Here is a 12384-nt window from a genome sequence, read left to right on the forward strand (position 1 = left end):
ACAGAAACCAGAGGAAAAGGGTAAATGCGGCTGGTGCGCTGCTGTGAGCGCGGCCATGTTGGATTTTCTGGAGGGGGTTGGGGGTCGGGGGGGCACTTTGGCAACAATGGGGGACCGGGGAGGAGATTTATCTCCCATCTGGCATGTTTGATCATGCCAGATGGGAGATAAATTATTTTTTACCGTCGTTGTCATTTACTGTAACGTGATCATCGGCATACGGTGTATACCGGTGATCACGTGAGCGGGGACCGGAAAAACCGGCCTGAATCATGATCTCCAGGGTCTCAGCTACCCACGGTAGCTGAAATCCCGGAGATTTTCTGACTCTGGGGGGCGCTATACCCTTTTTTCGGCGGATCGGAAGAAGTACCCTTATTTACCGCCGTTAAAAGGCGTATCAGCGGTCGTCAAGGGGTTAAATATATATATATTTTTTTTTTAATTTTTTTTCTTGTCTATGCTGCATCTGTCTCACTTACATATAAGATCAGTGAGTAACCATGGAAGTTAAAAACACATGAGGCTAATGGACAAGGTGGGGGTTGGAGTGCCAAGCCAGTTTAAGGCCTGTTTCACACGTCAGTGAAAAACGCAGACGTAATTGCACATGGAGATAAACTCACCTGTCCCTGCTGCTGCTGTCCGTGGTGCTGAACTCTCTGACTCTATGTTTCTGGCTGGCGTTGACCACCGCTGCAGCTACTTCCGGGTCAGCTGTGGCTGCATACATGAATATGCAGCCAGTAATGAGCCGGCTCTGACGTAGAGGCAGCAGAGGCCAGAGACAAGCAGCATTGGAGAAGGTGGCTTAAAATTGTTTTTTATTTTCAATGTCTGTGTTTTTCTGGTACGTGTTTCACGGATCACACCATAGTGTGGGACATTAGTGATGCCAGAAAAAACAGACATGTCCCCGTGCGGCAATCACGGACACGCGTGTACGCCGCACGGAGACACAGTCAGTGAAAAATCACTGATGTGTGAGCAGACCCATTGATTATAATGGGCCGGTGTATGTCCGTGATTCTGGTACGTATAAAAACTGCCACCTACTGTACATACCAGGATCACTGACGTGTGAAACAGGCGTAAAGGGCATCACTCCATACTAAATATGATGAAAAAAGAGAGGACTGGCAGCATTTCCTAATGTGAATCTGTTCATGATGCAAAATATAACACAAAGAAATACAGTCACACACTATAATTGCAAAAATGTAAACTACCAATAAAAAGAGTTTTTAGAGGTGTTTACATATTTTTTATTTTAAAAAAATTTTGGTTCAAACAAAACAAACTGTTCACACAGTAAAACTTAACAACAATTAGTCAAATTACAATCTAAAGTTAAATTAACATTCAATTTTTGAAATAGAAAAAGTGGAGCACGGGAAAGGGGGAAAACAAAAAAAAAAGAGGGGGGGGGGAAAGTGAAAGGTTATATGATTAAAGCAAAAAAAAAAAAAAAAAAAAAAAAAAAAAAAAAAAAAAAAAAAAAAAAAAAAAAAAAAAAAAGTAAACTAGAGTTATAGTAGAGTTTTGGCTGAAAATTTAAACTGAATCTCTTAACACATAAATTGCTAAACGTAACTATTAGAATAAAAAAGACGGAGAATATAATTAAATCATTTTTACAGCTAGTAGCTACACTAACTCAAGGATTTAATATAATAAGATTGGGATTGAACTTCTTTGACCAAAGATTCCATCTCACCGAGTACTTATCATATAATCTATCTTTCAAAGCAAACTTAAATTCGTAAAGATTGTGAGAGGAAATTCTTTCTATTACTTCATGTATAGATGGAATATTAGTATTTCTCCAGTTGGCAGCGAGGAGATTTTTAATCACTTGTATGATATGACAGGTAATATGTCTAAAATGTAAGTTAAGTTCATCTATCCCGATTGATAGCAGAACTAATTCCGCAGAGAGACTAATTTCAGATGAGGTTACATTATGGAGGAGAATTTCTGTATCTCTCCACAATTCCTTTAGTTTTGGACAACTCCAAAAAATATGACTGGTAGTACCTCTCTCTCCACATTCTCTCCAACACAAATCAGAATTTTGAGAAGAGAATCTATGTAGTTTTTGTGGGGTATAATACCACTCAACCAGAATCTTATAATAAGATTCTTGTATGGATATACAGGTAGACATTTAGAGGTGTTTAGAATATTAAAATGGCCATTGTAATAACATCCCCCACCTTGCCCATTAGCCCCATGTGTTTCATGTGAACTGAACTGTTGCTGCTGTGCTATTAGAGTCCACACTTTTTTGCTAATTTTTTGGATGTGTTGCCTCTGTTTTTTGTTTTATATGTCGCTATTTTTGGATAAATGCACTAGGGGCTCTGCACCCGAACACTGCATTAGAATTGGGATGTTTTTTCAATTTTCATTATCTAGCTATATATCTGTCTATTTATCATCCCTTTTTACATCTATCTAGCTTTTGACTCGCCCCAGGGCTTGGGGTACTTGGTCCCGGGCGTGTGCGACACTCAGGGGGATGGTCGCGGTCGTGGCCGGTGCCCGGTCCTGGACCCTGGGCGGTCAGTGAAAAATATAAGAGGGGAATGAAAATAAAAAGGGGATTGTAGTGACTATGCCACTTGCAGTTTGCGGCCAGAATTGGGGCCCGTCGCTGCAGAGTTCTGCTGGGGCTGATGTAATATGCAGCTCTGATGACCTTGGCCCTCCGCAAGTAGGGCTTTTCCCCAGCAGGTGATGACGGTGGTAGTAGTGGTTGGAGCTGGTGTTGCGGTGCAGTGTGCCGGCAATTATTCAGTCCACACGAGTCCTGCAATTGATGTCACTTTACTCACGGTAAAAGGTGCAGCCGCCTGGTACTGTTTTCTACCAAGGTGGACTCCAGGGAATCCCTTCTTCTCAGACTCCCATGCTGGTACCGTGTGAGATGAACCCTTCCTGCACCTTCAGTTTCACCAGCGGTTAACAGACAGAACCTGGGCTGAGCTCCAGTTACCAGCCCCAGGCTACACACAGGTACTCAAGCAGCTTCGGCTCCTGCCAGCGCTGTGGCTGCCGCGCCACCAGACCGACTGGCCTCTCCAGCTCCTCACTGCTCTCTTGTCCTCTCCCCCTCTCTGCCCGCTCCTCTGGTCCACCCGACTCCAGTGGCCAGGCTGGACCCCAGTCCTCACATCGCCCAGACTGCGGGTCCCACAGAACTCCCCCTTCAATGTCTTGTTCCTCTCACTCCTGACTCCCACTGAAACTAAAGCTACTTCCTGCCAGCTCCCATCTCCCACATCACTGTTCCCTCCCCCTGCTGGGTCCCTCCCCCAGTTGGCTGCCTATTAGCTCACAGTGCCCAGCCCTGTCACCTGACTCTAAGGGAGTCCCCCAACCTGGTTTTGGGTGTATGTGTGTACCTGATTGTGCTGGTGTGTTGATAGTGGCTTTTACCGGCAAATGAGTCCTTAGAATCCAGGATAGGTATCACACTTCCAGGAGATGCAGTACCCTGTGGCAACCTGGTGTCTCAGGGGCGCCACACTTTCTCTTTTTCTCTCTCTCTATTAACTATCCTCTCTCTCTCTCTCTCCCTCTCTTTCATCTCTCTCGCCCTCCCTACATCATCTGTCTCTCCTCCTCTTTCTATCATCTATCTCTCTCCCTCTTTCTCTCTATCATCTCCCCCTCCCTCTCTATCTCTCTCACTTTCTCTTTATCATCTATCTCTCTCCCTCTTTCTCTCTCTATGAACTATCTCCCTCTTTCTCTCTCACCCTCTCTCTATCATCTATCTCTCCCTCCCTCTTTCTCTCTATCATCTCTCTCTCCCACTCTATCTCTCTCCCTCCCTCTTTCTCTCTATCATCTATCTGTGACGCCCTGGCCTATCAGGTCGTCGCAAGTGTGCCGTGCAATCTGCCCTTCTGCATGGTACCCGCTCCTCCTTGGTTACGGGTCCTGTCACTTTGGTGTTGCTATCAACAGGTGTGCACAAATCCTGAGGAACACTCTGCACCACACCCACCAAATACCCATTGGGCAGCCTGAGGGGAATAGGGCCACCTAGATGGAGGGCTGGTAGAAGGAGGGCAGAAGTGTCAGTGCAGAGAGTGAGTTGTAGAGAGTGGAGGTGAAAGGAGAGACAGCGGTGACAGTCCAGGTCATGCCGTGGAGCTGGGCTCCTGTACCCGTCCCAGACGTTGGCCTGCCCAGAAGGAGCTGGAACTCCGGTCGCAGGGGGTAGTGGCAGGGAGTACGGTGCTGCTACAGAGAGCAGGCCGGCTGCCTTGTGCTACAACCGGGCAGGGACTAGGGCACGACGGGGTACGCGGACCCTAGGCTGGGAAGTAGCTTCACGCAGCCCAGTAATTCACCCGACGAGAACGGAATCTTCAGGAACCGTTCCCCACCCGCTCCAGAATCGGGGTACTAGAGCAACGAGGGGGATAGGACTTCCCACAACCATCCAGAAAATCCCAAGCGTGAACCCTGAGAGCAAGCTCACCCTGCTAGCGACGCAGGTGTGCAGGACCTGAAACGCTTCAAGTGTAAGAGATCCACACGTAGGACACACAGTGCCAAGGGACAAGGCTTCAGGTAAACAAGCAGCACCAAGAGGACACGGACCCAGTGTGCCCGTACAAGGACCACAGAGTGCTCAAGAGTTTGGTTTACCTGGTGTCAGCGTCAGTGACTTTGGACTGTGTGAGTATACGTTACCCCCCTTGCACCCGACGGGTTCCCCACGCCATCCATCACCGGGCCCCGGGACACCAGTCCCCTGCCCATGGAGGGGTTAATAACTTCAGCTGCCATGCACCAGCGTTGCTCCCCCAAACCGGCAGCGGTGGTCCCTCACATTACCACACATCATGGGTGGCGTCACGAACACTATCCCAAAACACAAAAACTCCCCCTTTTTATTTCGAGAGGCCGCGCGACCCCGTCTCGGGTCCGGAGACCACTCGAGCCACTGCGGATCCGGGTCCGAGCAGCCCGTCGGCTGTCGCGGGGGCTGCACATATCTCTCTCTCCCTCTTTCTCTATCATCTATATCTCTCTTTCCCTCTTTCTCTCTATTATCTATCTCTCCTTCCTCTTTCTCTCTATCATCTCTCTCTCTCCCTCTTTCTCTCTATCATCTTTCTCTCTATTATCTATCTCTCTCCCTCTTTCTCTCTATCATCTATCTCTCCTCCCTCTTTCTATTGTCGCGGGCAGAGGGGACGCGCTCGCCACGCTCGGGTCCGGGGCTTCTGCTGCTGCTCGGTGGCTCGAGCGGTGGACCAGACCCGGGGACTCGAGCAGCACTCCTCGTCCACGAGTGAAAAGGGGGTGGTTTGTTTTGGGAGATAGTTTGTGACGCCACCCACGGGTCGTGGTGCTAAAGGGCACCACCGCTGCTGGTGACGGGGATCCCGGGAGCGATGGTAGGGAGCAGCTAGGATGTTGTCCCCTCCGTGGGTAGGGGTTGTTGGTCCCGGGGCCCGGTGGTGTAACAGGGAGGCTGGATGGTTGTGATGCAGGATTGCAGGGGCAGCGCGGTGCCGGATGGCACTGGTGTACTCACTCAGGCAGTCAATGACAAAGTCTCGTTTGTAAACCAAACGGCTGGATGGACGGGTTCCGCAGCCGGCTGCAGTGTTTGTGCTCTCCCCGGACGGTGTGATGGTGGCTACCTTTCCCTGCACCTGTTAGAATGTTCTGACTCCTGTGGTTGCCCACCGGTAGTCCGCTCCCCGGTGTATAGGGACCGAAGGAGCCCGTTTTGCCCGCAGGCGCTGGCCCTTGGATCTCTAGCCTATGGCGGTGGCTGTATATCCTCACGGTGTGGACTGTTGCCTTCTGTCGGGTCTTGGTTGTTGGGAAACCCCTGGGGTTCCGGTCACACTCGGATTTGACCGTTGGCGGCTCCAAGCCTAGTCGGGGTCCGATGGCCCTGCCTGTGTGCTTAGCTTCACTCCACTCCCCGGTTCGGTACCGGCGGGCCACCGCCCGACCCCGGTCCTACGGTTCCGCAGAGATCCACTAACTCCTGCAGATGGCCACCACCGTCTGCCAACCTTGCTGTCAGTGCCTGGGCTCCGACCCAGACACTTGCAGTTTCTGTCCTCTCACTTTCACCTCCAAACTAAAACTGTCACTTTTCCCGCCTCCAGGCCTGTGACCTCCTCGGTGGGTGGGGCCAACCGCCTGGCTCCGGCCCACCTGGTGTGGACATCAGACCCTGGAGGGAGGCAACAAGGGTTTTTGTTTGACTGTTGTGATTGTCCAGGGAAGGGGGTGTGTGTGGTGTAACGTCTGTGACTACCTGGCTAGTCCAGGGCGTCACACTATCATTTCTCGCTCCCTCTCTATTTCTCCCTCCCTCTTTCTCTCTATTATCTATCCCTCTCCCCTTCTTTCTCTATATTATCTCTCTCTCTCCCCCTCTTTCTCCCTCTATCATACATCTCTCCCTCTTTATCATCTATCTCTCTCTCCCTTTCTCTATCATCTCTCTCTCCCTCTTTCTCTCTATCATCTCTCTCTCTCTCCCTTTATCATCTATCTCTCCCTCTTTATCATCTCTCTCTCTCCCTCTTTCTAACTCTCTCTCCCTCTTTCTCTCTATCATCTATCTCTCCCTCTTTATCATCTCTCTCTCCCCCTCTTTCTAACTCTCTCTCCCTCTTTCTCTCTTTCATCTATCTCTCTCTCCCTCTTTTTCTATCATCCATCTCTCTGTACATTACAAACAATGTTACTCAGGGTTTTCCTGGGGTCAGTGCCTTTCCTGTAGTGACCTGTCCCTCAGGCTTCTTGTGAAGTCCCTGATGTCTGGGGTCCAGGGCATGCCTTGGAGCCCCATGTGTGCCCTGACCACTGCTGCCATTCCCTGGGCACAGGCTGGGCGGCAGCAAATGTGTGGTGGGCAGGGTGGGTGGATGGTGCTGGTGTGAGGAGGAGAACAGCATCTCAATGAGGGCCGGGCTAATGCAAATCTCTGCAATAGCAGCAGAAGGAAAGCAGCTGCAGCCCAGACTCAGCACATCAGCAGTCAGAGTCAGTCAGGGGCCAGCACCTCCATAACAAAGACCCCCAGCCTGTCTGTGCCGGCACAATACCCTGCAGGACACCCTCACTGCCGGCCCCCTCCACCCACCCAGCAGCAGTAGCATAGGGGCAACACAGCAGATAAGGTAAGAGCCTGCTCCATTCATTGTGCTGTACATGTATTAGGTAATGCTGTGAGGTATCATGTCCTGTGCCCTGCAGCAGGCTGGTGAGAGGGGAGCTGGCACTGAGCAGGTCTGCCTCCTCATCACGACTCATTACATCTGGAGCCACTGAGCTTTCCCTGCAATCCTGCAAGCCTGGCAGTGTGCTGCAGCACTGACTATGGGGGACATCCATCCAATTATCTGCCTGTCACATGGGGATGAGTTTTGTAGATTTAATGGTTAAATATTGCACTATGATTAAATTGCAGGTTCATTCTATACAGAATTGCGCCCTATATATGTCTGACTATATACTGTGCATAGCATTAGGGTGGCCTCTGCATAGGCACTTCTATGCTTTCCAAAAAGTGTATAGATGGGGTGCATCCTATACAACCTTACACAGTTGTATGGTCTCAGTGTGTGTATATATATATATATATATATATATATATATTGTGTGTGTGTACACATATGTTATTGGCATGGCCTGGATTTTGTGCTGTAATTGATGCTGACAGATGCAGTGTATGTCGCCCCCAGCACGGTGACAATGCACACAAGATGCAGGTTGATCCTATACATCCCCCCCTCCTCCCCATGAGGTAATTGGCTCTGATGCCTTAGTAATTGTCTATAGATAGACAGGACAGACAATAGTTGTACAGACTGCCATCTTCATATACAGTGGTGATGGGGGGAGGGGATCACTTCTTCATACTGCGAAACTTATGTACCGGTTCCATCCATAGTCCGCATTGAGCCCAAATTTGCATTTTGGAGAAAGAAGCGCTTGTATTGCAGAATGGACCAGGAATGGATGAACATGCCTTGGGAAACATAGGAGTTAATGATTCTCCTTTGCTGCAGAATACTGATTAGACAAAGAAATACAGTTCTGCCAGGCACCCTAAAAATGCTTCAAGTGGCATTCAATCATCATCAGCCTGGAGAGGGTGAGCTCACCATCTTATCCCTCCACGTCTGACATGTAAATGTGAGATCCGTACATGAGCCTCATTGATTAATAAAACATTGGCGGATCCGCATGCCCATGGCTTAAATATCCGTGCCCTGGATTGCAGTAGATCAAGTGGCGGCGGAAATGTATGGGATTGGCGTGAGGTGGGCAGAAGGGAGTTGTCCGTCTCATTCATTTTCTGCACTTGGCATGGTGGATGGGAGATGGGAATAATTCATGTATCTTAGGAACCCTGCAATGTGTGATTAAAGAGAATTTCAATTATACCGTCCTCTGTATATACTGCATGGTCAGCACATTGTATGGCGGAGGAATAGGAAGCGCAGGGCAGGTGCTGCACCCTGGATACATTACAACCAGACACGTCTCACCATGTATGCCGCCTCCTGCCTTTATTGCACTCAATATGACAGGGCGACCATATATTACAGAGGGATTCCTCAGCTATTCATACGCTGTGGTGTATATATAGCCAGTATGACAGTATACGGCACTGATCGTTCCCCACTATTTAGCATAGACTTTTCCTCTTTTACATTAGACTCTTCTGCAAGTTGAAAGTTAATTAGAAGGTAAAATCTATCAATAAGTGGTTGTTCTCTATTGGAAATCAATCAGAAGGGTGAGATACATGTCACTAATATTGTTTTAAATGGTAAAGCCAGTCTGTCCGTTTTCCCTATAGATTCTCAGGTTCATGCGGAGTTTGTGGAATGTGATTTTTTCCGGCTATAGGAGGGATGTTTTCTGGAATTTTCTCCATGTCTGCAGTGCTAAGTATCCAGACTGTGTCTATAGTATTGTATTGGTCTAGTCCGACTAAATGAACTAGAAAAATGATCTGGCATCTGGTCCTAGGAGCCGGCGAGCAGACACTATATGGCTGCCAGGCCTATGTGTGCTCCTGGTAAATGGATTCTCTTGTCATTTCATATCTAATATCATTGCTAGACTTAGATGCCCTACCATATCATTTACAGTTTAGTCTGATGTTGATCTGTTGTAGTGTAAAGAAAACATATTCTGTGCATTATATAAACATATAGGATTCTCACAGAGGTCCGTATATAGGGATAAAGATGGCTCCAAAACTATCATCGAAGTGGGACCCCCTATTGGTGTAGATTCACGTTATTGACTCCTTTTCCATAGAGAAGAGACAAACACCTGGATGTGTCTTCTCTGTTTTTTGTTTTTACTCTCGGGCCTATCAAAAGGTGGGGAGACCTGTCTGTAGTCAGCACTGCCTGAGGGTTAAGGCCACCATACACATTAGACTAACATTGGCCAAACCCACCGACATCGACAGGTGCAGCCAACAGTCTACTATGTAAGGAGACCATCCTACTGTCCCCCGAGAAGATGACGACAGAAGGATGATTGGCCTTTCTTTTCAAAGAGAACCTGTCACCAGGTTTTTCCTTTATGAGCTACCACCACCACTGAGCTCTTATATGCAGTAAACTGGAATACTTCATATTAGAGTCCAGGTCGCTCTGTAGAATGTAGAAAACACCTTTATAATGCTCACCTAGGGGTTAGTCCAGCCCGATGGGTGTCGCTGCTCTCTGTCCAGCAACTCCTCCATCTTGTGTGATTGCCGTGCTCCTGCCCAGTACCGTAGGCATGATGCGTCCTGCGTCATTCACAGAGAGGCCTCCAATGCACTTCTGCGCATGCGCACTTTGAGCTCCCTAGCTGAGGGCAGCTCAAAGTACTATAGTGCGCATTGGAGGCCTCTCTGTGAATGACGCAGGAGACATCATGCACCCAGGGCTGGGCAGGAGGACTGCGATGGCACAAGATGGAAAAGGTGTTGGACCGAGACCAGCGACACCCCCTAGGTGAGTATTATAAAGGAGTTTTCTTACGTTTTACAGAGCGACCTGGGATCTTATTTACAGTATTATAGAATGCTGTTTATAAGAGCTCACTGGTGGTGTCCGCAGCTCATAAGGAAAAAACCTTGAGACAGGTTCCCTTTAAGCCACCACCAGAGATGTCTGGCCGGCAGCTCTCACACAGCAGTGCTCTACAGAGCGAGCGTTCCTGTATAGGGGAGAGTCGGGGGAGAGACCTGCCAACCAAATCATCGTTCAACAGCTATCTCAGGTTTATGGAGAGGTTTAGCCATCAGGGACTTCAACTGTTTCTGAGTTACCAAATCAGTGGTGGTCATTACAGTGCCCATGTGAGATGGACTCTATGTTCCACAGCCTAATAGCATATCAGTTTATTTTGCATACACTATATAGACAAACTATTGGAAAACCTCCACTATGCTCCTAGAGAAGTTTAATGACATCCCAATCTAAATCCATAGGCGTTAGTCTATTTTTGCAGCTTTAACAGCTTCCACTCTTCTGGGAAGGTTTTCTTCGAGATTTCCTAGCATGCATATATGTGGAAATGTTTCACCCTTCATCCAGAAGAGCATTTGTGTGGTCAGACAGTGACGTTAGGGAGACGGCCGGGGTCACAATTTTCAGTCTAGTTTATTTTCATGGGATTGAGATCTGGGCACTCACTGAGCAACCACTCATGTTATGCCAAACTGATCTTATCCTAAAAATGTCTTTATGGACATTGTGCCGTGTACTTGGGCAGCGAGGCATGGTGGCTCAGTGGTTAGCATAGTAGCTTTCTAGCACTGAGGTCCTGGGTTCAAATCCCACCAAGGACCACATCTGCAAGGAGTTTGTATGTTCTCCATGTGTTTATATGGGTTTCCTTCCATCCTCCAAAAACATACTGAGCATCAAATTTAAATTAGCGCCATATGCGTGACCAGCTTTCAATGTTTTGGGGGGTCATGGGTTTCATATTATTATTATTATTATTATTTATTATTATAGCGCCATTTATTCCATGGCGCTTTACAAGTGAGAGAGGGTATACGTACAACAATCATTAACAGTACAAGACAGACTGGTATAGCAGGAGAGAGGACCCTGCCCGCGAGGGCTCACAGTCTACAGGGAATGGGTGATGGTACAATAGGGGAGGACAGAGCTGGTTGCGCAGTGGTCTATTGGACTGAGGGCTATTGTAGGTTGTAGGCTTGTTGGAAGAGGTGGGTCTTGAGGTTCCTCTTGAAGCTTTCCACGGTAGTGGAGAGTCTGATGTGCTGAGGTAGAGCGTTCCAGAGTATGGGGGATGCACGGGAGAAATCTTGTATGCGATTGTGGGAAGAGGAGATAAGAGAGGAGCAGAGAAGGAGATCTTGTGAGGATCTGAGGTTGCGTGCAGGTAGGTACCGGGAGACTAGGTCACAGATGTAGGGAGGAGACAGGTTGTGCATGGGTTTGTATGTCATGGTTAATGTTTTGAACTGGAGTCGGGCGATGGGAAGCCAGTGAAGGGATTGGCAGAGTGGCGAGGCTGGGGAGTAGCGAGGGGAGAGGTTGATTAAGCGGGCCGCAGAGTTTAGGATAGATTGGAGGGGTGCAAGAGTGTTGGAAGGGAGGCCAGAGAGCAGGAGGTTGCAGTAGTCGAGGCGGGAGATGATGAGGGCATGCACTAATGTTTTTGCAGATTCTTGGTTAAGGAAAGCACGGATCCGGGAGATATTTTTGAGTTGTAATCGGCATGAGTTGAAGAGGGCTTGGATGTGTGGCTTGAAGGATAGAGCAGAGTCATAGCACCTTGCATACAGAAATGCTATGATATGAAACCCATGACCCCCCCAAAACATTGAATGCTGGTCACGCATATGGCGCTCATATTTAAATTTGATGCTCAAAGTGGCCACCATCAGCTGCAATGTACATCTGGACTCTGGACAGCATACTGTATCTTGCTGCACGTTTTACAATATGGTAGGTGAGATGTTTGCAAAAGCATCTGTGATACGTCGTCATAGGTCCTGCAATGTTGGTGGAGGGGTTGCATACACCTGCTGGTTGATGTGACCTCACAGAAAGAAGTCCAATGGGGTCAAGTCAGGTGAGTGTGGAGGCCACTCCACGCAGTCACCATACCCAATGACTTGTAGGAAGGTCTCCATGAGGTATCGCTTCACGTCCGCAGCCTTATGAGTTTTACGCATTCTAATCATAGCATTTCTGTATGCAAAGTGTTGATTCATATTGAATTGATGATGCCCTACAACTTTGTAATTCACTTTTTTTCTCTATCTTGTTCCGTTTTCGAGATAAAAATGCTAACTCCGTTGTTTTCCACCTCCACCAGGTGGCGCTATAGGTGGTT

General features: G+C 48.2%; 1 protein-coding gene across 4 annotated transcripts in view; it reads left to right on the top strand.

Moving 5' to 3' along the window:
* The first annotated feature begins 7065 nt into the window (after positions 1–7065).
* Positions 7066–12384, top strand: part of DCLK1 (doublecortin like kinase 1) — a 537868-nt gene continuing 532549 nt past the window's right edge. For all 4 annotated transcript variants that reach the window (XM_075337323.1, XM_075337324.1, XM_075337325.1 and 1 more), the window contains exon 1: positions 7066–7172. The gene's annotated coding sequence lies outside the window, so the exon portion shown is untranslated. The remainder of the gene's footprint in view (positions 7173–12384) is intronic.

This window comes from Anomaloglossus baeobatrachus, chromosome 2 (genome assembly GCF_048569485.1).
Source record: "Anomaloglossus baeobatrachus isolate aAnoBae1 chromosome 2, aAnoBae1.hap1, whole genome shotgun sequence".
Lineage (NCBI taxonomy): Eukaryota > Metazoa > Chordata > Amphibia > Anura > Aromobatidae > Anomaloglossus > Anomaloglossus baeobatrachus.